This window comes from Chionomys nivalis, chromosome 8 (assembly GCF_950005125.1).
Source record: "Chionomys nivalis chromosome 8, mChiNiv1.1, whole genome shotgun sequence".
Lineage (NCBI taxonomy): Eukaryota > Metazoa > Chordata > Mammalia > Rodentia > Cricetidae > Chionomys > Chionomys nivalis.
Genome location: NC_080093.1, coordinates 62,027,322 through 62,052,733, shown reverse-complemented (window position 1 = coordinate 62,052,733; position 25,412 = coordinate 62,027,322). Strand labels below are relative to the sequence as shown.

The 25,412-nt window shown below is 46.8% G+C and overlaps 2 protein-coding genes across 4 annotated transcripts in view; one reads left to right on the top strand and one right to left on the bottom strand.

Moving 5' to 3' along the window:
• Insyn2a (inhibitory synaptic factor 2A) overlaps nucleotides 1–1,488 on the bottom strand; it is a 56,104-nt gene extending 54,616 nt beyond the window's left edge. For both annotated transcript variants that reach the window (XM_057777088.1, XM_057777089.1), the window contains exon 1: nucleotides 1,047–1,488. The gene's annotated coding sequence lies outside the window, so the exon portion shown is untranslated. The remainder of the gene's footprint in view (nucleotides 1–1,046) is intronic.
• Dock1 (dedicator of cytokinesis 1) overlaps nucleotides 1–25,412 on the top strand; it is a 497,567-nt gene that overhangs the window by 264,018 nt on the left and 208,137 nt on the right. The gene's annotated exons all lie outside the window — the stretch shown is intronic.

Genomic DNA, 25,412 nt, shown 5'->3' with positions numbered 1-25,412 from the left:
AGGAGGGCAGCCAATCCCCCAGCCCCTGCCCTGCACCAAGAGAGGGAAAGGGATCTGAGCCCTGGTCTGCAGGGAGTAAAAAGCACCCATTTTCTCCGTTATTTACTCCAGGGGTGCCTCTCCTCCCCCATTCCTGGCATCCCTTTATCACTGGCTCCATCTCCTTGTGGCATATTTTCAGGGTAGTAGAATGTTGAGGTCACAGGGAGAGGCTCCTTTTTCAAGCAATGGAGACACTAGCCTGGAACCCCGAGCATGAACAAGCAAGATACAGAATCTTATTCTTGACTTTGGGCTCTAGTCTCTGCCCCTGCTTGGGTCTGGCCCTTGTTCCCTCCTCTCTCCTGCCCTCACTAAGCTCCCTAGGTTCTGCAGCATAGATTGGTTTCCCACGCTTGTGCAGGTCAGACATGGGATGCCAGACACGCAGAAGCTCAGCGGGTGCAGACCCCAGCCCTCAGCCCGGAGAAGGTGCCAATACCAGTTAAGCAAGAGAGACGAACATTTCACGTGGGCATTTTTGCCTTCGCTCCTGCTTCGGTCTCTGCTAAACGGCAGGCGGCAGGGCCCCTCTGCTCAGACTTATTCCCCCCATCTCCCTGAAGTTAATCAGCTATACTGTACTTGGCTGTTCGCTTTAGTTTGGATAATACTTTCAGAACCTCGAACATTCCAGAGAGATGGTCCTTCCCAGAGCCCCCACCCCCTCCTGCCTAGTTCTGCCTGGCTAAGGATGCCCTGTGCTCACAAGGCTGTGGCGTTTGTCTAGAACAGACATCACATTCCCGCTCCTCCCATGCTGTCGCCAAAGTTGCCAGATGCCCCTGGGCGACCAGGTCCTGTCAGATGCAGTTGCGTAACCTCGCCCCCCACCCCCGCCACTGCCCGCCACCGGGTCTGCTCTTGGCTACACCCTCCTGTCCCGGACCCAGGCAAAGCCGGTTTAGGGGCGAGTGCGTGCGCACGAGTCAGGGTCTGCACCCATCTGCCCGCGGTCAAGTGCAGCGGGCTCCGGGGCGCGGGAGGGTATATTGGGCTCCGCTTACCTTTGGCTGCTTACTGATAAGTGGAGGTCGGTGCAGCGCCTGACTCGGGCATGTCTTGCCGCGGACCCTGGCAAGCCTGGCGCGGCACGGAGCACTCGGGGCAGAGCATCCACGGCAAAGATCGCCGGGCTCGTGCCGAAGGAGGATCGGCTCCGGGGACTTGGCCAGCTGCGTGCCCGCCGCCCGCCCCCTCCACTGCCACGGGCCCGGCCCGCCCGGCCCGGCCGGCCCCCGCGCCGCAGCTCGAGTCCCTCTGGCTCCTGCTCAGCGACGCGCGCGGGGAGGCAGTGGCTCGGCCGGCTCCGGGGACGCCCGCGCGCTCGCCCGATCGCGGCGCGGCGGAGCCAGCCACAGCCACCCGGCTCCGTGCTCCTCAGATGTCCTCATTTACTGCAATTGTCTTCGGCGAGATCCGGGAGTCGGGCCGGGCGGAGGGGGCGGGGAGGTGGAGGGAGCGGGAAGGGAGTCCTGGCCGCTGCTCCAGGTCCTGGCCACTCTGTGGAGCCGGGCAGCAGAGGACTGAAGAGAGGGCGCCCGGAGCTGCGCGCCAGCAGCCTGTGCGCTCGCCTGCCACCGAGGCGGGCGGAGCCCCGGGGCCCGTGGGGCGGGGGTGGGGCGGGGGCGGGCCGGGCCGCGTGCGTGGGGCGGGGGCCCGGCGCGTGGAGGAGCCCCTCCAGCCGGAGCCAGATCTCTGGCAGGAGGAGGAGAAGGAGGAGGTGCTGGAAGCAGCCGCTGGCAACCGCCTGCGCGCGGAGCTCCACTGCCACATCCTGGGGTTTCTGGGCTGCAGGCGGCGCTGCGAGGCCCCTGGAACTTGTTGAGTCTACCCGGGAGCCACCTCAGGAGCCTGCAGGCAGGCGCCGGGCCCTTTTGATTTCTCCATTTGGAGCAGGCTGTCTTCAGCAGACCCTGTTTGATGGCTTCCAGAGGTGTCAACCCACCTACCCCTGCTGGGTGGTGAAAGCCCTAGATGGGAGTGGTCATAGGGGCCAGGCGCCTGCCCCCTCACCTGCAGATCTATCTTTGGAGAGGTTGGGGGTTAGGGCTACCCTTCTGCATTTCTATGTCTGTGATCAACTAGGAATCCACTCTTCAAATAAGAACTGGAAGGCAAACCTGCTTAGTGGTCTAGGGGACAAAGTCAAGAGTGCTTGCCTGCCTGCCTGCTTGTCAGGTCTCTTGCATGCTGATAATTTGGGGACGTTTTTACCATATGGGGACATTTCTACTGCCCCTCGTCTGAACCTCCTTGACCCACTGTCTCCCTTTCTCTGCAGAGGCAGTGGGAGGAGGTAATTGTGTTTGTTTTGATCAGAGTTAACTATACTTGGGGAAGACATTTCTCATGAACAACGCTCGGCTCTCCTCCCTTATCTCCAACTCCACCAGTCTGGTCTTGTGAGCTTCCAGCTACAGGCTCCCTGATGCCTAGCAGGGTTGAGTGGCAGGCACTGGGACTGCATATCCCTGGATGAAGGTCTCCTAGCCCTACCTAATCCTAGGACATACTTGAGAGTAACCCTATGGTTTACAAGAGAGGGGCAGAGCATGGTAGTAAGAAATGACCCATGAATTGGGAGTTCAGATATGAACTGCTCTTACCCCCCCCCACACACACACACATACACCACCACCACACACCTTGCCAGATAGGAGACAGGCTCTTTCTTGTTCCTACATATTCTTTTATCCCTGTATTCCATCTTAGTACTCCAGAGCTGCACATTGCTCTAGCCTCATGCAATGTGCTGATAGAGCCTTGCTCCCTTCTCCATATATAGACTCAGCTCTTTTAAAGGGCTTTCTATGAGATACTGTGTTGTCCATGTAGAGTCATGTGTCCACATGTTCCAGAAGGAAAAATATCCTAAAATATCTTCCCTTTCCATGTGTCTTTCTCAGTAGTCCTTGAGATACAGACCCGTGATCTTGGTAAGAGAAAGTTTCTGTAGAATGTACCACCAGGCCCAGCTAGATATCAGGGAGGACCCTGAATCTGCAGTTGGGTGCCTACCCCAGCTCCATTCGAGTATCTGGTTTTGTGGGCACCCAGCTGCAGGCTCCGGGGCTTCTCTGATATCTAGCTGGGCCAGGTGGTTAGGGAGGGAATTCCAAACCTGGAGGAATCTAGACCATGTCCCTCTCACTCTTTAAAGTGCCCCCTGGAACCTAGATTTCCCCCAGTTCTGATTGATAGCCCCTTTACTTCTCAGGCCCAAGAGGGTGTTGGGATTTGGTTTGGGGAAAGGGCCTGTGGACTGGCTGATTTTATGATAACTTGACACGAACTGGAGTTATTGAAAGGAAGGAACCTCAGTTGTGGAAAATGCCTCTGTAAGATCAGCTGCCAGGCATTTTCGTAATTAGCAATTGATGCAGGAGGACACAGCCCATTATGGGTGGTGTTACCGCTGGGCTCCTGGTTCTGGTTTCTGTTAGAAAGTAGGCAGAGCAAGCCATGAGAAACAGCCAGTAAGCAGCATCCTCCGCTGCCTCTGTATCAGCTCCTGCCTCCAGGTTCCTGCCCTGCTTAGGTTCCCGCCCTCACAGCTTTTGATGGTGAGCTGTGAATATGGACCTGTGAGTGGAATAAACTCTCTCCTCCCCAAGTCGCCTTTGGTCGTGGTGTTTCATCACAAAGAGAGCCTGCTGCTCCAATGGTGACCAGAAGGGTGTGTATAGGACATAGGGCTGTGTAACAGCAGATGGCAAGGGTTCCTGCCTGACATGCCTCCTTAGAGATCTGATCTTGCAACTCTGGCCTTTGGGAATTTTGTCAAGTGTCCAAGAAGCTTCCTGTAAATCTTACTGTAAACCCATAAAATTAACATCTACTTCTTTTTTATTTTTCTTTTGTTTGGTTTTTCGAGACAGGGTTTCTATGTATTATTGTTTCAGCTGTCCTGAAACTACCTCTTGTAGACTAGGCTGGCCTTGAACTCACAGAGATCCACCTGCCCGTGCCTCCCACGTGCTGGGATTAAAGGCGTGTGCCACCACCGCCACCTGGCTAAAATCTACTATCTGTTTCTTAATTATGTCACTTTAAGGCTGCCAGGAGGTGTGGGGTTGCCACCAGTGATCATGGAAACTGAAGGTTTGGGGTCCTTGAATAGAAACAGATAGAGATGTGTGCAGAGGAGGTCAGTGTTCAGCCGCAGTGGCGCTGGGAGCTGGTTGGAAGGTATCTCTAGGTACAGTGTCAGTGACGATCCCCACAGTGTACACCTAGAGGAGGAAAAGATGAGATGCTATGATTGGCAGATTAGAAACCTCACTTATGTGAGGAAGACGTTCTAGTTGAGCCTAGGGATACTCTGAGTTTTTCAGCTTGCCAATAACATCAACTGTTGCTAAGTCTATTGTTATCCTGGTTTAGATAGAAAATACCTCTCCATGGGCTCACTTGGTCCCCAGCTGATGATGATATTGGGAGAAATTATGGGCAGTTTGGCAGGTGGAGCTTCTTTGGAGGAAATAGGTTGCAGGGAGACGGGGATGAGGGTAGTCCTTGGGGTTTCTAGCTGATTTCACTTCCCATCCCCTAGTACAGGTTTGAGAAGCCCCAGCCCTGCACATCTGCAGCCGTGTAACTCCTGCTACCTGAGAGCTTCCTGCCACCCAACCTTCCCCAACATGATGGGCTGCTCCTCAGACCACGCCCAAACAAATCCTTCCTCAATATTTGTTTTTGTCATGAATTCCATCTCACTAATCAACAAGCCACTGATGCACCTTTTTAAAAAATGTATGAACCCATTTACCTAGTGCATGACCAAGTCCACCACCAGAAATTGAGATAATGATAAGAATATGTCTCACTGGGCATTTGCCTAGGGATGAATTTATCTCTTATGGGTAAGGTTGCTGCCCCATCATGCTCAGATCCTTAAAGCAAGCCTGGCATTAGGGTCTGTCTGCGGGGAAGGAGTTCTGGCCTTCTTGTTGCCCGTAGATGCTCTTTGCATCATTGTCTTTGCATGGACAGAGCAGATGTATATATTAAGGGTTTATAATGAGCCCTTATGTTCAGCTTCCGCAGAAAAAGAAAGTGGACTCATTTTAGGAATCAATTAGGCATAAATTGGTTTCTTAGATTTTGCTTCAGAATTTCACTACAAAAGGTAGTCTTGCAATGGGGAAAATAGCCATTTTAAAAGAGATTTCCCACAGGCAGAGGCATCCAGAGAATAAACCACAAGGAAATTCATGCTATCTAACCCAAATAGAGACTGTTTTCTTGACTTCCTGGAAGTGTGCACATCTTGAAATTCCAAACCAATTAGTTGGTCAGAAGATACAGCTTGGTTAATAGCATGCACAGCAGCCCTAGGCTCTACCCTCAGCCTGCAGAAACCAGACATTTGGCAAACTGAGTGCTTGAGAGGTGGAGACAGAAGAATTGGATGTTTAAGGTCATCCTTGGCTATGTAGCAAGTTGGAAGCAAGCCTGGAATACCAAAGACCCCTGTCTCAAAAACAAAACAAAGCCAATAGTGTGATAAACCACATTGTGTGTATGGTGCTTGTGTGTGTGTGTGTGTGTGTGTGTGTGTGTGTGTGTCTTGGTGGCTTATTTTCCAGAATTTTCTGAGCACTTTTAATTCCAAACTGAAAGTACCCTACATATCTACCAAGAAGTGAATGGGTAAAAAATTCTTGGTCTTGGCAAAATATGCAGTATTATCTAGAAACAACCCTTACAAAATGATTACCTTCTGGGGCCAGAAGACTTTCAGAAACATCGTGCCGACCAAGAGTGTATAGCACGAGTTGCCTGGAGAGATAGCAGTGGTTATGAGCATTAGTTGCTCTTACAAAGGGCCTGGATTTGATTCCCAGCACCCATATACATTTGTCTGTAATTCCAGTCCAGGGACTCTGATGCCCTCTTCTGACCTCTGTGAGCACTGCATGCATACAGTGCACATACAGGTGCATGCAGGTGACCTGCCTGTACATGTTTTAAAAAATAAAAACAGAAAAAGAGCGTATATCACAGGATTCATTCAAGTGGATTCCAAGGTGATTTGTGTGTGTGTGGTGTTTTTTTTTTTTTTTTTTTTTTTTTTTTGTGCTTGGTAGAAAGATGATGGCTCCCTTTGGAGGCTAATGACACAGCCTGGGGGCCTCCTTGCACAGTCGTGCACATAAATTCACATGTTTGCCAGGTGTTCTTTCGTCACATGTATTTTGTCCAAATGTTGTCACTGCATCCTCACTACACTTATAACATCTCTTTAAATGAAGGGGCTTACTCATCGGCGAGATGAGCTTTCATCACTGGAACTAAAACCCAAGGGAAAGGGAAAGCATCTCCCAGCATGCTTAGCTGCAGGTGAGAACATTCTGACAAAAGCTGCCACTGAACCCCGTCCTCCTGACTCTCAGATGCCCCTGAGACAGAGCTCACAGGGGAATGTTTTTCCCACTTCCTACTTTAATGCTGTCAGTGACCCAAGGTGGGACTAAGGTGAGCAGTTTACCCCCTCCAGCTCAGAGGCTGCAGCTGCAAACACGGTCAGCCCACAGTGCACAGAGGAGACAGAGCTCACCCTGATGAGCCCCTGTGGGGTGGGAGCAGTACACATGCAGGCTCTACTCTCAAGAACAAGACAGGCACAGGGCTCATAAGGCATTGCTCAGGAGACCAGTGCGACGCCCTCTTTAATCTCATCATTTGTACTCTAGCTCCTGCTTTCTGGACTTGTGTCTTGCCTGAGCCTCCACCTGTGGGAAGCTCTCTACCTGTAATGGCCTATTGTCCTGGTCACTAGATCTTATCCTCTTGGAGGATAGCCAGTTTGTCCACCCTTCAGATGCTCCCTTTCCCCATCTTTTCCTTCCAGGATGAGAGACTAGGGATGCTTTATCGGCTGCTAATCTAATTAGTTTGGGGAAAGCTGAACATCCTGAAGACTGGTTAAAATCCCAGGTTTTCTAAACTAATCACTGCAAATAGAACTTTCTAAAGGAAATGAGATGTTTTCCCTTTTAAAGAGGATGTTAGTGGCTCTAGCCTCCCTTTAACAACTGCAGCAGCTGTGCTCGCTGAGGAAGGATGCATTGGGCATGATCCTGGCACTCTCCCAAGCCGACATGTGCTGGGCTCCCGTCAGGCCCACATGCAGCTGGCCATGGAGGTTCATGATTGTCATTCCAGCTATCTGGAGGCTGAGTCAGGAGTTCAAGGCACGCGGGGCTACAGAGTGAGACTCTGCCTCAAAACAACCAAATAACCCCAGGCTTCCCCTGGGCCACCCTACTCCCTGTCCCTGCAAGGCTCACCAAGGAAGCAGGTATTCAGGAGCTATTTGGCTGACTTTAGTCTGTTCAGCCTGTGCTATGATAGCAAGGGGGTTTCCTCGCCATCCTTGTCTATGGAGCAAGCCTTTCACTTCAGAGGTGACTGGCTACAGGGCCATTCTCAGTTTTTGTTACTATTGTTGTCTCTGCCAGCTCCCTGAGCCTGCCGAAGCACAGCTTCCACAAAGCAGCTCATCTGCCCAGGCCAACGATGCCACCTTTAATCACAACTGGGTCAAAAAGGGATAAAAAATTGCTTTCAAATTTCAGTGTATGTCTTCCAGTCCTCCCTGTGTAACACTGTCCTCTGCTCTCCATTCTGAGGTCTGTCCTTGGGCAAAGGCTAGGTGGCAGCCTGGGGCATCGCAAGGAGGCCTGAAGTCAGAGTAGAGCAGGGTGGCACCTGTCTTGAAGCATCTGGCATAGGGGTTTCCTAGTTTGTCCTTGTTTGTCCCCAGCCTTCCCAGGCATACAGGAGCCACTAGGAGAACGGGGAAGAAGACAATAGGAATCTCCTGTTCCCTTGGCTTGCTTCTTTAGGTGCTTTGCACTAGATGTATATGATGCTCTACTCTGGTTGTGAGCATGCAGCCTACTGTGCCCTGATACTTCCTGTATTCTCTGCTTTTGTCCTCATGAGAAGGCTTTGAAATAGATAGGGGCAAACTTTCCACAGATGTTAATCAGAAAGGGTAAGCAGTTTCTCCAAGGTCACACAGCTAGCAAGTACTGGAGCCTAGACTGAAATGCAGGTCTTACAGATTGCCACCCTGCTTTGCTCAATAACTTATTTTTATCTGCCCTTGACATTGCTGTAGAATATATATGGTAAGCTAGTGTAGCTTGACTTTGACTGAGCATCTTTCAGGAGTGAGGGCTGTCTGTATCCATTGTAATCCCCTTAGGGTTTTTGCCTGCCTTAAGGAATACCAGAGACCTTTGCCGTGGAGTGAACCACACTGCTCCAGGCCATCATGGGAGCAGCCCAGTGCGCTCGTGGGACACACTCGGACCCCAGTCAGATCTTTTGCCTCTGCTGAGCTCTCCACTGCAGGCTGGTAAGAGTCTGGGCAGGTTTTCTTTTCCTTCCTTAGCTAGACATCCTCCCCTTGTGGTACCCGTCATTTGTACTTTGGAGTGAAACCAGGCCTAGAAACAGCAGCAGACCAGGATCCTATTGTATCGGTTAGCGTTCTGCTTCACCCATGTGATTTCCATGGCATGAACACACATTGTCTTCATTGAATGACAGTTATTAAAATGATCCATCACATCATACATACTCTGTCTACACCACAGAGTTTTTCTTAAAAATAATTTCCGTGCCACGTGTAATAATGTCATATTATTGTGGCCTTTACTGATGATCCCGAATCCCCGCCTGCTTTCATCCCTAAGCCCGGCTAATTTGAGCAGCACCTCCTCCTGCTGCTCTGCTTTCTCCTGCTCCTCCTCTTCCTCCTCCTCCTCCTCCAGAAGCTTGCTGTGCATATAATTCTAATTACCCACCCTTGACATTTTTATACTCAATGTAGTAAATTATTTTGCTAATTTGGGTCTAGGAATTGATTACCTGACTTTGGATGTTTTGTTTACTAAGGAGTGTGGCTCCCCAAGTGAGAGAAGACAAGGCTTTTGTTTCTAAGTGCCAAAGTCAACATTGGAACGGTACGAATGTTTTTGTAAATATTTATTTATATTTGGTGATCTCTAAGGCCACACACAGATTTTTAGTTCCATTTTCTTTATTATTTTTTTTTGTTTTTTTTTGTTTTGAATTGTTATGAACTCTTGGGGATTAGGTGAGCAGGTCAATACTACCATCCTGCTGCACTGTGGACCAGGGATCTCCCTTCAGCTAATCCAGGTTGTGGTAGCTGTGGGCGTGTCACACTCCAAGGAGCATGTGTCTAGACCTCACTTCTCAGTGCACTTCTGCTGGCTCCCGTGTGCCTTTAATCTAAAGTGCCCATCAAACGTTTCTATGAACACATTTTATGTTCAGCTTTACTCCCAGGATTCAAACAACAGCATGGGAATGTGTTTATAAATGGTACCTACCATTTTTTATTTGTAAATAACGAGTGTCAATAATTTAAAGCGTGAATAGTTAGAATATGATTCTGAACCCCTTTGTCGCAGCTGTCACAGCCCTTTGCTGCAAGGAAATTGCAATGGGATCTGCCAAACCTCCCCACCTGGAGGGAAGGAATAGAGGCCTTGTCTTTTGGCACCCATTGGCTATGTATTTGCCTAGATTAAACAAAGAAACCTGAAAGTCAGTGTGCTTTATAGTGTATGATATACACATGTATATAGATGTGTGTGTGCATGTGTGTGTGTGTGTGTGTGTCTGCATTTATATACTGCCGCTTGTTCACTGTAAGGATAGCAGGAAATCCAAATTCATTCTGAGAGTGTTTTCCGTATGAATTCCTAAGTTTGGTTTTAGAATTTATTGGCTACTGAAAATAATTTCTTAAGGCTAAGCAGTTTATAAATAAACGAGGAAGCTGGGAGGAAAGAGTCAGGAGGCTGAAATGGATGTATTTCTTCTCAGTGGCCACTGGGGGCTCCCTCAACTCGCCATGTTTATAAGTGATGAAATCTTCTGGGCAGTCCTGAGCTCAAGGCTCTCCTCATTTGAATATGCATTATCTGGTTCTACTTGATGAGCATGAGAAAACATAAAATCACTCTTTCATTATCTATCTTGGGCTATAATGTTAGGCCCTGAAGTTCTATTGAAATTTATTTTGTTTCCCTGCATTCAAGTATGAAAATGAAATAATTAACTTTAATGACACCTTCCCCTCTCCTTCCCAGTGGAGTAAATATTGTCACATGAAATTGTTGGCGATGCTTCCGAATCCCTTAAAATAAGACTTCTGACTCATTCACACCGTGGAAATAGTGAAGAAGCCAGCTCCTTCACTTGCAGATTCATGTTACTGCCTCTTTCCTTTTTGGTCTCTGGGTGTTAATGAAGAGTTTGGGGTTCTAGAACTTTCTCTGCTGCTGACACCAGTATGGCTAGAAGAACAGTGCTCCAACTGCTTGGCTAAGCTCTAGGATGCAAGCTTCTGGTTTCCATGCTCCCCTATCCCTGCTATAGGCAAACTGCTTCAATTCGGTTTGATATTGTAGAGCACAGCTAATAAGGATCTCTGGTGAGCAGATGGGAGCCGAGCTTGGCTGTGCTGTATGCCGGTTCAGCGCCTCATCTGGTGGAGCGAGTGGCAGAGGTTGACCAAATGTATCCAGCCTGAGTGCCAAGCAGAACAGCTTTTAGCTGAGGATAACCATCAATGCTGCTCAACACCAAACTGTAAACATACTTTAAATAGTGTAAGTTTTAAAAACAATACTATTGTGCCATTTACGAATATGAACTTTGTAACGGCACTCTGGTTTCCCAGTGTGGAAAGGCTGGCTATACCTGGTAGAACATATGTCTCCTAGAGGAAGTGCTCTTCCGGGCATGCAGAGAGAGAGCCTTGTTCCCCAGCAATCTCCTGAGCCAGGCACTGTTAATGGGGCCTGAAAACTGAAGAACAGGTTGCTTAGCACAAGGAAGATTCCTTGTCTGCACCGCTTTCCAGTGTTTTGCAAAGTTGGAGATTGTTAATACATGGTACCTAATAGACTTAGTGATGTCTTTTGGATAAATTTGCAAGTTTGGAAGTCGAAGGTTCTATTCTCAGAAGTATAGGCAAGTTTGTGAGGCATCGCTCCTCCTCTCATTCATTGTTAGCAATGTCTGGACCTTGTCTGGGGAAATAAGAGCTACATTTTCCTTATCCCCCAGTCTTCCTTATGCTATTCCTTATGCTATTCCTTATGCTATGCCCCAGTCTTCCTTATGCTGCTCTGTTCTTTGCACCTTATACCTCTGGTAATCTCTGAGGCTAGCCCGTTAGTCTGCCTTCATTATGAAACTAGGTTAAAGGTTACCAGCACCAGGTGCTAGTTGGAGAGCAAGCTCAGGTGTGTCAGTGCACAAGAAAAAGTCAAGAATCTTACATAGAAACTCTTCCCAGGGAGCAGAAAGGACTCATAATCATCTATAGAAATATCGGATAAAGCAATTCACTTTGTAGCCAGGCATGGTCATGTTTGCCATCCGGGTCTACCAGATGAACATAGATGGGCCCTAATGAACCTGTGGCCCTTTCAGAAGACTGGAAAATCCTGTGATTTTTCCCCAGGGAAAGAGACCATCTGGCATTCTTGCACATATTAAAGACTTGGTCATTTCTCATATATTTTGAGATGAGTGTGAGCATTCCCTAAGGAGTGCTCGAAAGAATCCTTTGTAAAAGGTGTCTCAAACTTTTCCTTAAAACATTAATTAGAATATCCTAAGACTTTCTGGGCCATCGCATCTCTGTTATGAAAACCTATCTCTGCTGACGAAGCAGAACAGTTAAAGAAAACACATTTTAAAAACAAAACATGGTGGCATATGCCTTTAATCCCAGAACTCAGGAGATAGGTAAATCTCTGAGTTCCAAGCCAGCCTGGTTTACATAGTGAGCTTCAGGAAAGCCAGGGATACACAGAGAGATTGTCTCAAAAGAATAAAAGAAAGAAAAAAAAATGTTTGTTTGTTTTTTTTTAAAAAAAAAAAAAGGTGAGTTGAGTTGTGTTTGAATTCCAATAAAACTTTCTTTATGGGACTGGTGTGAGGGCTTGTTGATTAAGAGTGCTTGCTGCTCTTGCTGAAGGCCCAGGATAGGTTCCCAGCACTCACACTGGGCAGTTTACAGCCATCTGTAACTCCAGCATCCACTTCTGACCTCCATGAGCACCTGAAAAGATTTGTGTAGGTATGCATGTAGGCATACACGGAGGTGGGGGGGGGGGAAAGAGAATCTTTTATAAAATATCTGCAGAACCAGAAAAAGAGGCCATACTTAGTGCATAGACACACACTTTTTGAGCTTCCAACCAGATTTGTAACATGAGTTCTTTGAACCATTTCTGGTACCATGTATGGGGCCCCAATTTTAAGAATGATTTAAAGGATTTGGCGTTTCCCCTCCTTCGCTTCTCATTGCATTGCACTCTAGGCTAAATCCAATTCATTTGGTATTTGGGCAGTAGAACAGTGTATTCTAAGGAGTGTTTCTGGTGTCAGATGTGTGTGTGTGTTCATGGAGACATTCATCTGTTAGTATTTGGGTAATTTTCATGCCTCAAAACTCCGGTTTTTAGGGAAAACAAAACAAAGTAACAACTACAAAAGGGGAAATTTTTTGAACTATTTATTTTGTGTGTGCCTGAGAGAGGGAGACAGAGGGAAGGAAAGGGGGGGGAGAGACAGAGAGAGAGAGAGAGAGAGAGAGAGACAGAGACAGAGACAGAGACAGAGAGAGAGAGAGAGAGCGAGAGCGAGAGCACTTCTGCAAGTTTTTATGAACCATGTACCTGCAGGTACTCTTGGGGGCCAAAAGAGGTCATCAGATCCCTTAGAGCCGCCTGCTGTGGGTGCTGGGATCTGAACCCTGGTCTTCTGAAAGAGCAGTAAGCACTCCTAACTATTGGGCTATTTGTCCAGCCTCTGAAATCTTTTTCAGTGAGAACCAGCAGAGTTGTGCTTTTCTGTTTGGTAAATGGTGTGCCTCTTAGAGATGAAGTACAGCCATCCCTTTAAGGAGATCTGTGTGTGCTGAGGGTGTTTGCTCCTCCAGAACACTAGACAATACTGTTAATATTGGCTTTTCATCTCTGGCTGATTTGTTTAAATGTTTCACACAGTCAAATGTACTGTCTTGGCTGTAGGCTCTTAATATGGGAGCTATTATGATGATGGATATGATATATGGATTTTTTTGTTTTGATCGTTTCTAAACAATAGAGATAAATAGTTAAGTTTCTATAATTGTTTCTTGTAACCATATGAAAAATTATTAAGCACAAGCTTCCTATTCTTCACTAGAGTAAGATCAATAATCAATCAAATGTGCTTTTTAATGTTATGTTTAATAGTACAGACATGAGTGTTTTTCCAGGAGGCTGTGATCCCCCGACCTTGTATTAGTTTGTGTGTGTGTGTGTGTGTGTGTGTGTGTGTGTTCATTTATGAGTGCGGGTATGCCTTTGCCACAACTGGAATGTAGAGACCATAGAATAGCATTGGGTGTCATTCCTAACCTTCTGCCTTGTTTGCAACAGAGTCTCCTGTTGTTGTTGTTGTTGTGTTGTTTTGTTTTGTTTTCGTTATGTACACTAGGGTTGCAGCCTATTCTGTGGATCCTCCTGTCTCCATCTTTCCTCTTCCCCATCAAGGATTGGGATTATAACTATAGGTTGCAGTGCCTGACTTTACGTGGGTTCTGGAGGTTCAAGCTCAGATCCTTCCAGTTGTTTAACAAGTGCTTTTACCCACTGAGATGTCTGCCCAACCAATATGTTTCAAAACATGCCCCAAATGTGACATGGTACTCTGTGACTTCCCCAGGCAACTTTGAGTGTTTCCACCCCACTATGGAATTTTTCCACACTCTGTCATCTGTTAGTGCTTTGTAGTGTCCCCTAGGGGTATGAAATAAACTTAATATATATGGCAGTATTTCTGTGTTGCTACCGTTAATTCTATTTAACTTCACCATACATTAAAGTCAGCCCACTCTCTGTAGAGCGCTGACGTACTAAAGGGTTGCCAACACAGACTGTCTCAGGTGAAGGCTTCCTGTTTACCTGGCTGTGAGGACTTACCTCCCTACGCTGCATTTTCCCAAGTGTGTCTAACCCAAGTGCTTGCCGTTTATCTCATCTAAAATCTGTTTGGATTCCCAGGATTATTCTTTGCTATTTTTCTCTTTCAGACAGTGAGTGGTCCCTTTAAGAGCAGGTTTTGTGGTCCTTGCACAGAGATTTCCAGGATGACTCTGAAGGCTTAAATTGTACAGGCTAGAGACTGAGCTTGCCTTTGGGGTTCTTGAGTGAAAAAATCCAAGTGTGCGGGGAGGGGGGCATGTTGGAGCACAGAGAGCAAAGTCTGGGGTCATTGTACAATGGACAGTCTCTTTGAAGAATGAAGACTGAACAGAGGGCTGGGGCTGGGGGGGAGGAATCTAAGAGCATGTAAACAGAGGGTGGAATATGTACCTATCCTTACCTGGTGACTCCAGGACATATGCATGAGGGTTAAGGTCCATCTGTCTTCTATTATCAGAATCAAAATGCTGAGCCACGGTGTCATGGTACTACCCAGGAGATGGGTGCTACAAGGGCAGGAGCATCACAAGTCCCTTTTTTCCCTTCCCCTCCAATTTTTAAATGATGGATTGGGGAAGTAGATAAGGAATAAAAATACAAAACAAAAGTGATTGGCATCAACAAGCTGTAAAAATAAGCATTTCCCACAAAGATGCAGTAGAATTTATGTGAAGAGCACAAGCCTCCCAGGGATTTGGGGGGCGATTCTGAAGTGTGGGCACACTAACTCCCAGCAGCACCCCATCTAGACGTGTAGACCCCTTGAACTGGCAAATCCAGCGAAGAGCCTCTGTGACCCTTTCTTTAGTTTTCTCTCACCTTGGCAGACCTGCCACAGCCTGCAATTCTTGTCCTTCTGATCCTCCGAGGATGCTAAGCGTTGCCTAGGGAAACCCCGAACACAGTTGTGTCACCAGAATTGGTTATAAACCTCTCTCTATCGACACTCTACACCATTATGATTCACTGCCAGTCTCTCTTTTTTTTTTTTTCAATCAGGGGAAAAAAAAAGGAAAGAAAGAAAAAGGTTTCTTCTCTCAGTTTCTTGGTTTCCTTGCTGAGAGAATGACATTTTTTATGTAGTCTTAAATTTGGTGGTTATTGCGCCATTACCTATGGAAACTCCTATAAAGACCTCATTTCAGCTGCCATCAGCACCAGCCGTAGGTATCATTTGTGCCATGAAAGGTGGCCCCTGTGCTCAGCTTGGAAAGAATGGCCCCTGCTTGGCTCTGCAAATGACTCCCACTGAAGTCTTGGAGAGGCTAGCGTGTGACATGCGGCATTAAGGGGCTGTAAAGGGACTGATGACTGAGAATTTCTCGTAGAAATGTAGTGTTGGTTGCAGTTTGAGGACAGTGGAGTCATAAGGGGGTTCTCCCTCTGAATGTCAGGAGGGAATTCCCAGAGAACCAAGGCTTGTCTGTCTGTAGGGAGCTGGCCAGGGAAGTTTCTTTCTCCTGTAGCTTCTGATTTATGGATTTTCAGTTCTCATGTCTGGCCTTTCCTCTGCATCTAAACTGCTTCTTGGATGCCATTGACCATGACCATGGTCCTGAGGCCAGGTTGAGTTCTTAGTTGTCCCCTACTGGCGGACGCCTTGACTGGTAGAAGTTTGAGTAGGATGACTTTGAATGTTCATTCTTCCCCATCTCATCCTTTCTCTCTCTTCCTCTCCTCACCTCCCAAGATCATACAGCCTCCTGAAATTTCCTGCCTAGTACAAATTCCCTCTCTAGGTATTACTAATTTCTTTAAAATTCAATTAAAGCTTGGGATACTCGTCTCTGAATATGTGACAAGTGACCTAATGACATAAGAATGTTATATCATCCATTTGATTTTTGCCTTATTTTCTTTTAATCCATTGTTTGATTTTTTTTATATTTATGGAGGAGGGGCATGCAGGTGCCACAGCATGTGGGTGGGGGCCAGAGGACAGTTTTTGGACCTTTTCTCACCTTCCATTAGGTGGGTGCTGAGAGGACTGAACTCAGATAGTCAGGTTAAGTGCTTTTACCTGCTGACCGGCCACACCAGCCTTTTCATTGACTTGTTTTCTCTAGAACACTGCACTGGAGATGTACCCTCTTCATGGTGAGTGTGCATTACAATATTGCTGATTTGCAGGCATTAGCTGGAAGGGCAGACCTCTGACAACATGCCAGTGGCCAGATCTCTGTCCTTTAAGGATGGCCTGGGGAGACCTGGACTGTGGAAAGGGCGGGGGAACCAAGGGTGTCTTGGTAGGTGGATGGTGTTTCTGTGTCTTTTGTCTCTGCATGATACTCCCCTAAGTACTTCCCAAAAGAAAGTTCTAGGGTTTGGGGTTGATACCATCAGGCATCTGGAGAGAATTCTCCTCTCCGGGCACTTAACTGACCTTGGTAGTCCTGCCGGGCACCTTGTTTTCTTCTCTAACTGACAGCATCACCAAGTTTGAGAATTTGGGGATTGGACTTAAGTTTCTAACTCTGAGCTCTAGGTACCCCTGAGAGAAAATAGACAGTTTTTGTGCTTTTAATTCTTGTCAAATTTGTCTCTGACATTTAGCAGCCTTTAATAGTATTGAATTTTGAAGGCATTGATTTTTCTATAGTAGAAATTATAGATTAGATAATTGGTCAAATAAGAAAAATCCTGATACCATTATTTTCTTTTAAAAACACAATGACAGGAATGGGCTCATTTGGGAAAAAAAGGAAAGGCAGTGGGGTAGGCCCTCCCACCGTCCATCTGTCCTCAGACGGGCACCTGTACCCTCACTGGAATACTTCCCGAGGTCCGTTGAATGCATGCAGGCGCTCACTTTTTCCTCACACCGTTTTCCCCTCACTGTATGGGAAACCTATTCCTGTCTGTACCACATGGTCTGTGTCCTGACACACTGCCCAGTGGCTCCTCTTCCATCCAGCGTCACTTCTGCTATTAGAGTCTGTAAATAAAAGTAAGTGCACTTTGTCTAACCCAGTTTTCTTTCTCCCTAAGAGGAATGTTCCTGGTGGAGTATGCACCTATCTGCCAGCTATGATAGGCTAGCCATTTCGACGTTGGGAAACTCATACGCAATTCCGTAGACGCTAGACCTAAATTTTTTAATTTTGGACATTGCCCAAAGTATGAACATATGGCTGTCTTTTCTTCTAACAAGCCCAGTTTTCAGTCAGTCCCTTACTCCCCAAGGAAGTATCTCTGTATTCTGCACTATATATATGACTAAGCATGTTGTTAGCATGCTGCATGCAGGGTATTTATGTCAGTTTATGCTATCTTTGTGGTGGGGGGATCAAGATGTGACCACATCATACGTATCAAGGCATCTGTATTTCCATGCTACTCAAAGCCAGTATTTGTAATTGTGGTTCAGTTTTATCTCACTTGGCTTTGAAAGCTAGCTATTGTAAGTGCTTATACAAGTTTGTTGTCTGTGCACATTGTGTGTGTGTGTGTTTTCCAAAGAATCTGAGAGTAATTTTCTCGGGGAAGTGAAACTCTTCATTCTGTCTCATGGATTCCTTGGAGCTGTTTGAGATACAATTCAGTAATGTAAAGAATGTTAAATTATTTCAAGAGCCATGTCTCTCTCAAACCAAAAAAAAAAAAGAAAGGAAATATTTAGAAGCAAACTGATACCAAACCACCATGCAGTTGCCTTTGATTTTTACACGTTAGTTTGTATGTGCTTGGGTGAACATACAGTCTGGTGGTAGAACACCTACGGGTTTTGAAAGCATGTCTCCCTTGACGTGAGCAGCCTTTGATCCCAACTGCAGCCGGCTACTCTGGAGGACCAGGCTTCCCACTCAAGGCCTCACCTCCTTTCCCTCAGCAGCTCCTCAGCTATCCAGTCACCTGCGAGGGTTGAGCCTCTGTCGTTTCTCAGGGCTTATCAATTCAAAAGCAGTTGTCTCCTTTAGGAATCTTCTAGATACTTCTTCAGACTTTTCTCCAATGAAGGATGAATTTACCAAATTCTGATGGAGAAAGGTCATCTGTTTATTGGTTAATAAAGAAACTGCCTTGGCCCTGATGGGACAGAAAATTAGGTAGGCGGAGTAGACAGAACAGAATTCTGGGAGAAAGAAAGCCGAGTCAGTCAGTTGCCATGATTCTCCCACTCCAGACAGACGCAGGTGAAGATCTTTCCTGGTAAGCCAGCTCGTGGTGCCACACAGAATATTAGAAATGGCTTAGGTCAGTATGTAAGAGCTAGCCAATAAGAGGTTAAAACTAATGGGCCAAGCAGTGTTTAAAAGAATACAGTTTCTTTAATTATTTCGGGTAAAGTTAGCCATACGGAGCTGGGTGGGAACGCAGCCCACCGCAGCTCCTTTTTACAAAATTCGGACTTATGCCTTTCCATGATAGAAGCTTTTTCCTCAAGGACTTAGAGGTGCATAGAAAGTTGGCGTGTTTGGTCAACATTTCATCCCATCCCATTTTCCTTTCTTCACCACAGAGGATGGGCAGTGTCTCTCCTGCTTGCATCTGACTTCCTGCCTCATGCAATGATGCTTCCCAGCTTCTTTTTTTTTTTTTTTTTTTTTTTTTTTGGTTTTTCGAGACAGGGTTTCTCTGTGGTTTTTTTGGAGCCTGTCCTGGAACTAGCTCTTGTAGACCAGGCTGGTCTCGAACTCACAGAGATCCACCTGCCTCTGCCTCCCAAGTGCTGGGATTAAAGGCGTGCGCCACCACCGCCCAGCTTCTTATATTCACTTCTTATATTCTCCCCTAATTAAAATATCGAGCAGTAATACACACTTTTTAATGAGCAAGAATACCATAGCAAATGGATATAAAACATCAAATCCTTTCTGCCCCCTACTCCTACCCCTCCTCCATCCTTTCAGGTGTCAGCAGAGTGTTGACAGATTGACAGCTGTCCTCCTGAACCTGTTTTTTCTGCCTGTGTCCCAGACTGGCGTCCAGCTTTGGATAGGATCCTCCTGCCTCCAGCTCCCAAATGTGAGGATTATAGGTGTGTGCCACCACGTCTAGCTATCTCAGGTGTGTTGTCATAGTGATGGAAGGCTGTCTGGCACACCCATCACGGTCAGTGTTCTGAGGAACATGCTTAGGGAAATGGTGCTTGGGTCACAAGCTTTCCTTGTGTGGAGATTTGAACCTTATTCCAACTGATCATTCATGTTCATCTTCACTGTTGGCTAGTTTTTCCATTTGTAAGTCAAAATAGACCATGCATGCAAGAAAATAAGCACACAGGATGTGATAATGGCTTAGAAAGTATTGAGACAGTCCCATGTGGCTCTTTTGGATTCCTGAGGTTCTCCACTTTCTCTTTCTACTTTGGTGCCTCTCCAGGTTTGTGGTTCACTACCCGCCCTGACTTTCTTTTTGCTTCTAGTATACCTATGTACATGGTTGGAGCATGTTGTTTTGTAGGTTTTACCCTTTCTGTGAGCTGAATCCCATAAGCTTTTCAGTGATGCACATTTTACTATGGGTCAGCATCAAGTCTGTGCTTGTTAGTAATACAACTGGAGATTATTCGCCCTCCTGAGCAAATGAAATGCCAGTTGTGGGATAGGTCACAGCAGAGGCAGCATTTCTTCATGGCCAGACATCTAGACATCTGGGTGCTTCTGGTGCTTGCTGTGGGAGCCATGTTGGTGAAGCCTTCCATCTGCCAGTTCTCAGTGATTCCAGGATGAGGCTGCAGGGCTAGCCTCACCTCATGGTCAAGGCTTTCCCAAGACTTTCCCAAGTGTCAGCTTTTTTTAGAATCCATGGCAAGTGGGGGGGGGGGCTGCACTGTGCAGGAATATCAGTTCTTAGATTTCTTGGCCACCCTGATTCCCTTTCAGACCCCAGCCTTCGCTTGTCCAAATCTATCATTTTATGGTGCTGTGTCTTTCAATGAAAGCATGAAGTTTCTGTGTGCTGGCACCATATCAGTGGTAACGTAGGGTCTAGTCTGGAGCCCTGCTCCTCCTCACCCCAGACTGCATGCATGCGATTATAGTTTACTGTTCTGTTCCTGTGATGTACACCATGGTCAAAAGAAACCGAGGGGGAATCTTATGCTTCCGGGAAATGGTTTATCACTGAGAGACTGCAGGGCAGAAACTGAACCAAAAAACCTGGGGGGAGGGGAGGATGGCATTGGGCATTGTTCATGAGCTCGCTCCCAGGCTCACGTTCAACTGCCTTTCTTATACAGCCCAGTCCCATCTGCCTAGGGATGGTGCTGCCCACGGAGCTCTGGGCCCTTCTACATTAACTGACAATCAGAAAATTCCCCACAGATCTGTTCTTGATGGAAGCAACTCTTTAACCTCCAGGTTTACACATTGGCAACCGAGATTATCCATCATGCATGCTCTGCCATCTCTTTCTACCCCCATATTCAAATCTGTCTGGGTACACTGACCACTGCACCAAATCTATACGGCTCCCCGACATTTCTCTCTTCCGCGACTCCTTCCCCTGACTCACAGTCAAGCCTTCTTGATACAACACCCCAGCCCCATGAGTGTAGGCAGGTAACTGTACCATGTGGAGCCAAGAAGGTCAGCTTGTGAAGCTCTGGGGAACACCCCTGCCAGGGCTCTTCTCTTTCTTCCCCTACCCTGTGGTGCCTGACTGGGCATTTCTATAGATTTGGGGGAAACACAGCCACGTTCATCCCTGCCTGTCCACACAGTCTCTTCTTCAGAGTGTGGAACTGTGTGCTGTGACCATAAGCGCTATAGCATCTAGTTCCTGTGGAGACCCAGTACATATGGCCTTGGTAAATTAGAGCCAGATCCATAGCTGACCTCTAGTCCCTGCTTATCCTGAGTTTCTGTGAGCAGGTCCAGATAAATGAGACTGAACACATAAGTCTGTCTAATTTGTTTCCAGTCTCTGACACAGATAAGATGGCTTAGATAATGCTTTTTGAATGATGGCCACTCTTTGTCCGCACATCACTTAAAGACCTAGCACATGCTTCCCCAAATGTTAATTCCCTGATAATTTAATGAAGGCAAAAAGGAGAAGAGGAAGGTCCATACTTGCACCCGGGATGATAGATAGAAATTTCTAGAATGTTGATAGCCCAAACATTCACTATAGCAGAGACAAATGAACAACAAACCCAGAAAACAATAGCAAGAAGCATCCACATGCCCATTAAGAGTCAGACTGCCCCCCCCCGTCTTCTTTGTCACTGTCCCTTCAGCCCAAAGGCCTCATTGATTGACCCTGAGTATAGGAGTGTGTCTCTGGGACCAAATCATGTGGCCACTGCTTCTGTCTAAAATGAACTGATAGGGTTGTTACTCCCCTAGTAAGTACATCTTAGCTTCAACAGCTGAGTTTATTCTCTGGGATTTGGAATGATAGAATCCTTCATACTCCATGGTGGAGGGAGGGGGGCTGGCTGTGGAATTTATGAATTGAAATTGTTTTCTAAAAGCTATGCTGTCTGCTGTCTCTTGGCTTCATTGGGGACCACGGGGAAAGCAAAACCGAGTCACCTGTGAGCTCTAAGAGTCCTGTTGGAAGTATCGTGCCTTACAAAGATGCTCAAATGCTCCAGGGAGGGCACAGCCATAGGTGAGCTTGCCTACCAGCCTCATGCAGAAGTGATAATTCAGTACAAGAGACAGACACACCCTTGAAAACAGCCTCAATGTGCTTGCTCTTAACTCACTGGATGGAGAGATTCCTACATGTTTCTGTAACCTTTGCCAGCTTCGGGGAGGGACTCTTTGGTGCTAAGAGAGAGGCCTGGAGCTTCCTAGATGGTGATGTGCTAAGGCTTCTGGGTGGACAACCTTTCCTTTACATCAGCTGGAGACAAAACCCGACAAGCACCCCTCCCGCATGGGACAAATGTCACGTGTCCCTAGTAGAGCCATTGCAATGCCACTGGGCCAGCTGCCCCCGAAACAGGGTTGTACTCGAAGTGCCTCTCCTCTCAGTTCTCAAGGGGATTGACTTTTCTGAGGATTTTTCTAGCCATTTGGAAGCCGCACGTCAAAGTGCTAATTTAGAAAAATACTGGCCTGAATGGGAAACTGGTTCTGCTTTCTTTTTGAGGCAACCACACTGTTCCAGGCAGTGGAGAGTCTGCCAGCTCCAACAGACATTGATATCTCGGGCCAACATCCCAGCTTCTTCACCCTGCTGCAAGTGAAGGGCAGAGCGCCAGAGGCTCAGAAGTTTGCACAAGGCCCTCAGTGGTTGGGCTCGCCTGGGTCGCATTGCAGGGGACAGAGGCTCTCAGAAGAAGACTGTGATGCCTTGGTTTTAATTACACTATGACTATTTGTTATTTTTTGGTCATCAAAGGACAACTTTCAGGAGTCAGTTCTCCTCTTCTACCATGTGAGTTCAGAGCACTGAAGCCTGGTCTTCAGGCTGCCGCAGGGCTATGTTGTCTTTATTACTTTTCTCGTCCTAGCACATTGGATGTCTAAGTGCTGCTTTGCACAGGACCCTCCCTGGATTTTGATCATAAGGATACACTTACTCCCAGCTGTTCAAGGTGTCCCATGTCCTTCTCTGACACCTCAGAACCATACCATCCCTGCATTAGAGGTGCGTCTGTCTGCATCCTCCAGTTCTCTCCAGGCCTAGGTTGCGTTCCCTCCTATTTTCATGTGTTCTCTCTCTATGCTCACACTCTGCTGCATCCCTCCCTGTCCCTGCCCATCCTTTTCATGTTACTCTCCATGCTCTAGAATGCAATACTTATGCTTTACCTTCCCCTTCGACACTGTATCTGTCCTGTTCACCTTTTGTGCCTCCTCATAGCCAATTGTTCTCTCTATTGTTCACGCCTTAATCCTTCTCGCTGCCAGAGGCCCCTTCTTCTCACAGTCACTAGCTGATCCTCATAGTCTTGTTCAGCGGTCTCAAACTCTCATGGTCTTTTGGTATTTCTTTCTTCTCAATGATGGCCAGACAGAAGGACATGTTTGTCGTTGACATCATCAGTAAATAATAGAAGTAATCACCGTCAACCAAGGGTGGCAATGTCATTGGCATCTCTCTATTCTTGCACCCTGGTTAAGAAGATTTTGACGAAATGCATAGATAGAAAAAGCAAACAAGATTGTTACATGGAAGCAGACACTCCTATAAACACAAGCAGCTGATTCAAGGGGCACCGATCCATAGGGTTTGGTGTTCTGCCCTCTTTACTTCTCTGCCTATTCTTGTCTAAGTCATTCTCTGGCTTCCTAGTGATGGGTTAAAGTATTTCTTTCCCCCACCATGTTCACTTGGAATCTGTTTGACCAGAGTTGATTATTCCTTTTTGAGACTTCTCAAAGTTTCCTGGTACGTAGCATGACTGCCTGTCTCCTGTTTTCTCTCTAACAATGGAGCATGCTGATACTCTCTGCACTTGGGAAGCTGAGCCAGGAGGATTGCCGTAAGTTCCAGACCTGCCTTGGCTACATAGCAAATATCAGACCATCCAGGAAGACCTATATCATAAACCTTAAAGCAGAAACAAAAGTTGTAAAGAAAAAGAATCACCCTGAGTATCACACAGATAAGTGGGTGCTCAGGTTGAGTGACACCTCAATGTTAACCTAACACTATCAGATAGGAATGCAGCTGCTGATCCCTGTTTAGGAGAATACCTTGCACCCCTGTGACTTTCCTTTCACTTTGTGAACCCTATTTATTATCCCAAATCTTTCTTTTATCTCTCTGGATACTTGCTCTTGCTGTACCCCCTTCTATGCTATGGATGTTGATAGCATCCTGGACATATCCTGGCTGGGCTTCGAGCTTTGTATGTAGCTAAGGATGATCTTGAGCTCCTGATCCTCTTGCCTTCACTTCCCTCCAAGTGCTAGAGTCACAGGAGTAAAGCATCTCATTGCCTTTGGATGGCATTCCGTCGTCATCTCCTTGACTCCTGATTGTTGCCTTTCCTATCTCCTTTACTTAAAGATTTAGTTTGTTTTTAATTATGTCTCTATGTGTGTATATCCAAATAGGTCTGTGAGTGTGAGTGCAGGTATCCTTGCTAGCCAGAAGAGGGCAACAGATCCCATGAGCTGGAGTTACAAGTGGCCATGAGCCACTTCCTGTAGGTGCAAGCGACCAGACTATTATCTTCTGCAAGAACCACAAGTGCTCTTTACTGCTGAGCTTACTCTCGTTCCTCTCAGGAGTCTCGATTTTTCTTTGTTCTGCTTCCTTTGAGCAAATCTTGACCTGTTCAGAAAGCGTTCTTCACACATTTCCTGTCGGTTCTGGGATTTCTGCCCCTGTGCCTCTCCTCAATTGAGGTGGATACCTGAGGTCCCATGGTGGCAGCTTGTTTATGTACTATCGCTTTATCTTCCAAACCTCCGTTCTAAGTGATAAGTTCTATCAGTCAAAAGCATGTTCTTTATTCTAACTTTTATAAAAATATAATTATGAGATAGTTAGAATTTTACTGCCAGGAATCAGTAGTGCTGAATGAGTCCCGAGCCCCTTCTCTGACACACAGTTCTTTATTCAGGTTTAGTCCCTGAAGATTGACTCCCACTAGCAAAGGCATTTTGAAAGTGGCGCTTTCTGTCTGCTGAGAGAGTGGATGGGTGAGAGCAAAAAATTAAATTTACACTGTATGTTTAAAAGCTAAAGAGGAAATGACATTTAGAAATCATTTTTAAAAAACCTTAAATGCCTACTTACATAGCCAGTGTTTTTATTCATCCTGTTTGGAAACAGTGACTTGAAGCTTAAGGGTGTCAGTAAGTAGCTACAAACTTGTGCTCTGTCACTGCGTTTGAGTTCTATCCCTTCCCTCCTGTTTCTTCTGTCCAGGTTCCAAACTGTGTGCTACACACTCAGATTGGGTTGTACTGTAAAGAAGGCGTCAGCCGGCTATGGCTTCTGCATCATTTCTTAAGCGTTTTTTTTTTTTTTTTTTCTCACTGCTACAAGGGACTGCTCTCAGAGCCCTGTGTTCCCAGTCGTCTTCAGACAGAAGTGTTCACGGAAGGCTTGAGTTGCCAGATGAACGAGCTCTCCTGGAAATGGCTACAGTGGGGCGGCATGAGCAGCCTTTTCAAGGAGGAAATGCCTTTGCCTGTTAAGAACGGGCAATGGCCTGCAGTAGCACTGTAGGCTCCTGGGAGCTGTCTGTGTCCAGTGCTTTTCCATCCCAGTGTCTGTGGGAGCGGCAGAGTTTGGAGCCAGGCATCTTTCAGATCATGGCTCTGATTGGCTCTCCTCTGAAGACAGGTGCACACCCGCCATCCTGACCCCTCTTTCTTCAGGTGTAGGCTGTGCAGGATGAAGATAGAAGCTTCTTGTCCACAATGTCCCCATAGTCAAAGTACCGGTGGGGAGGTCTATAACCTACAGCCTGCTCCCAGT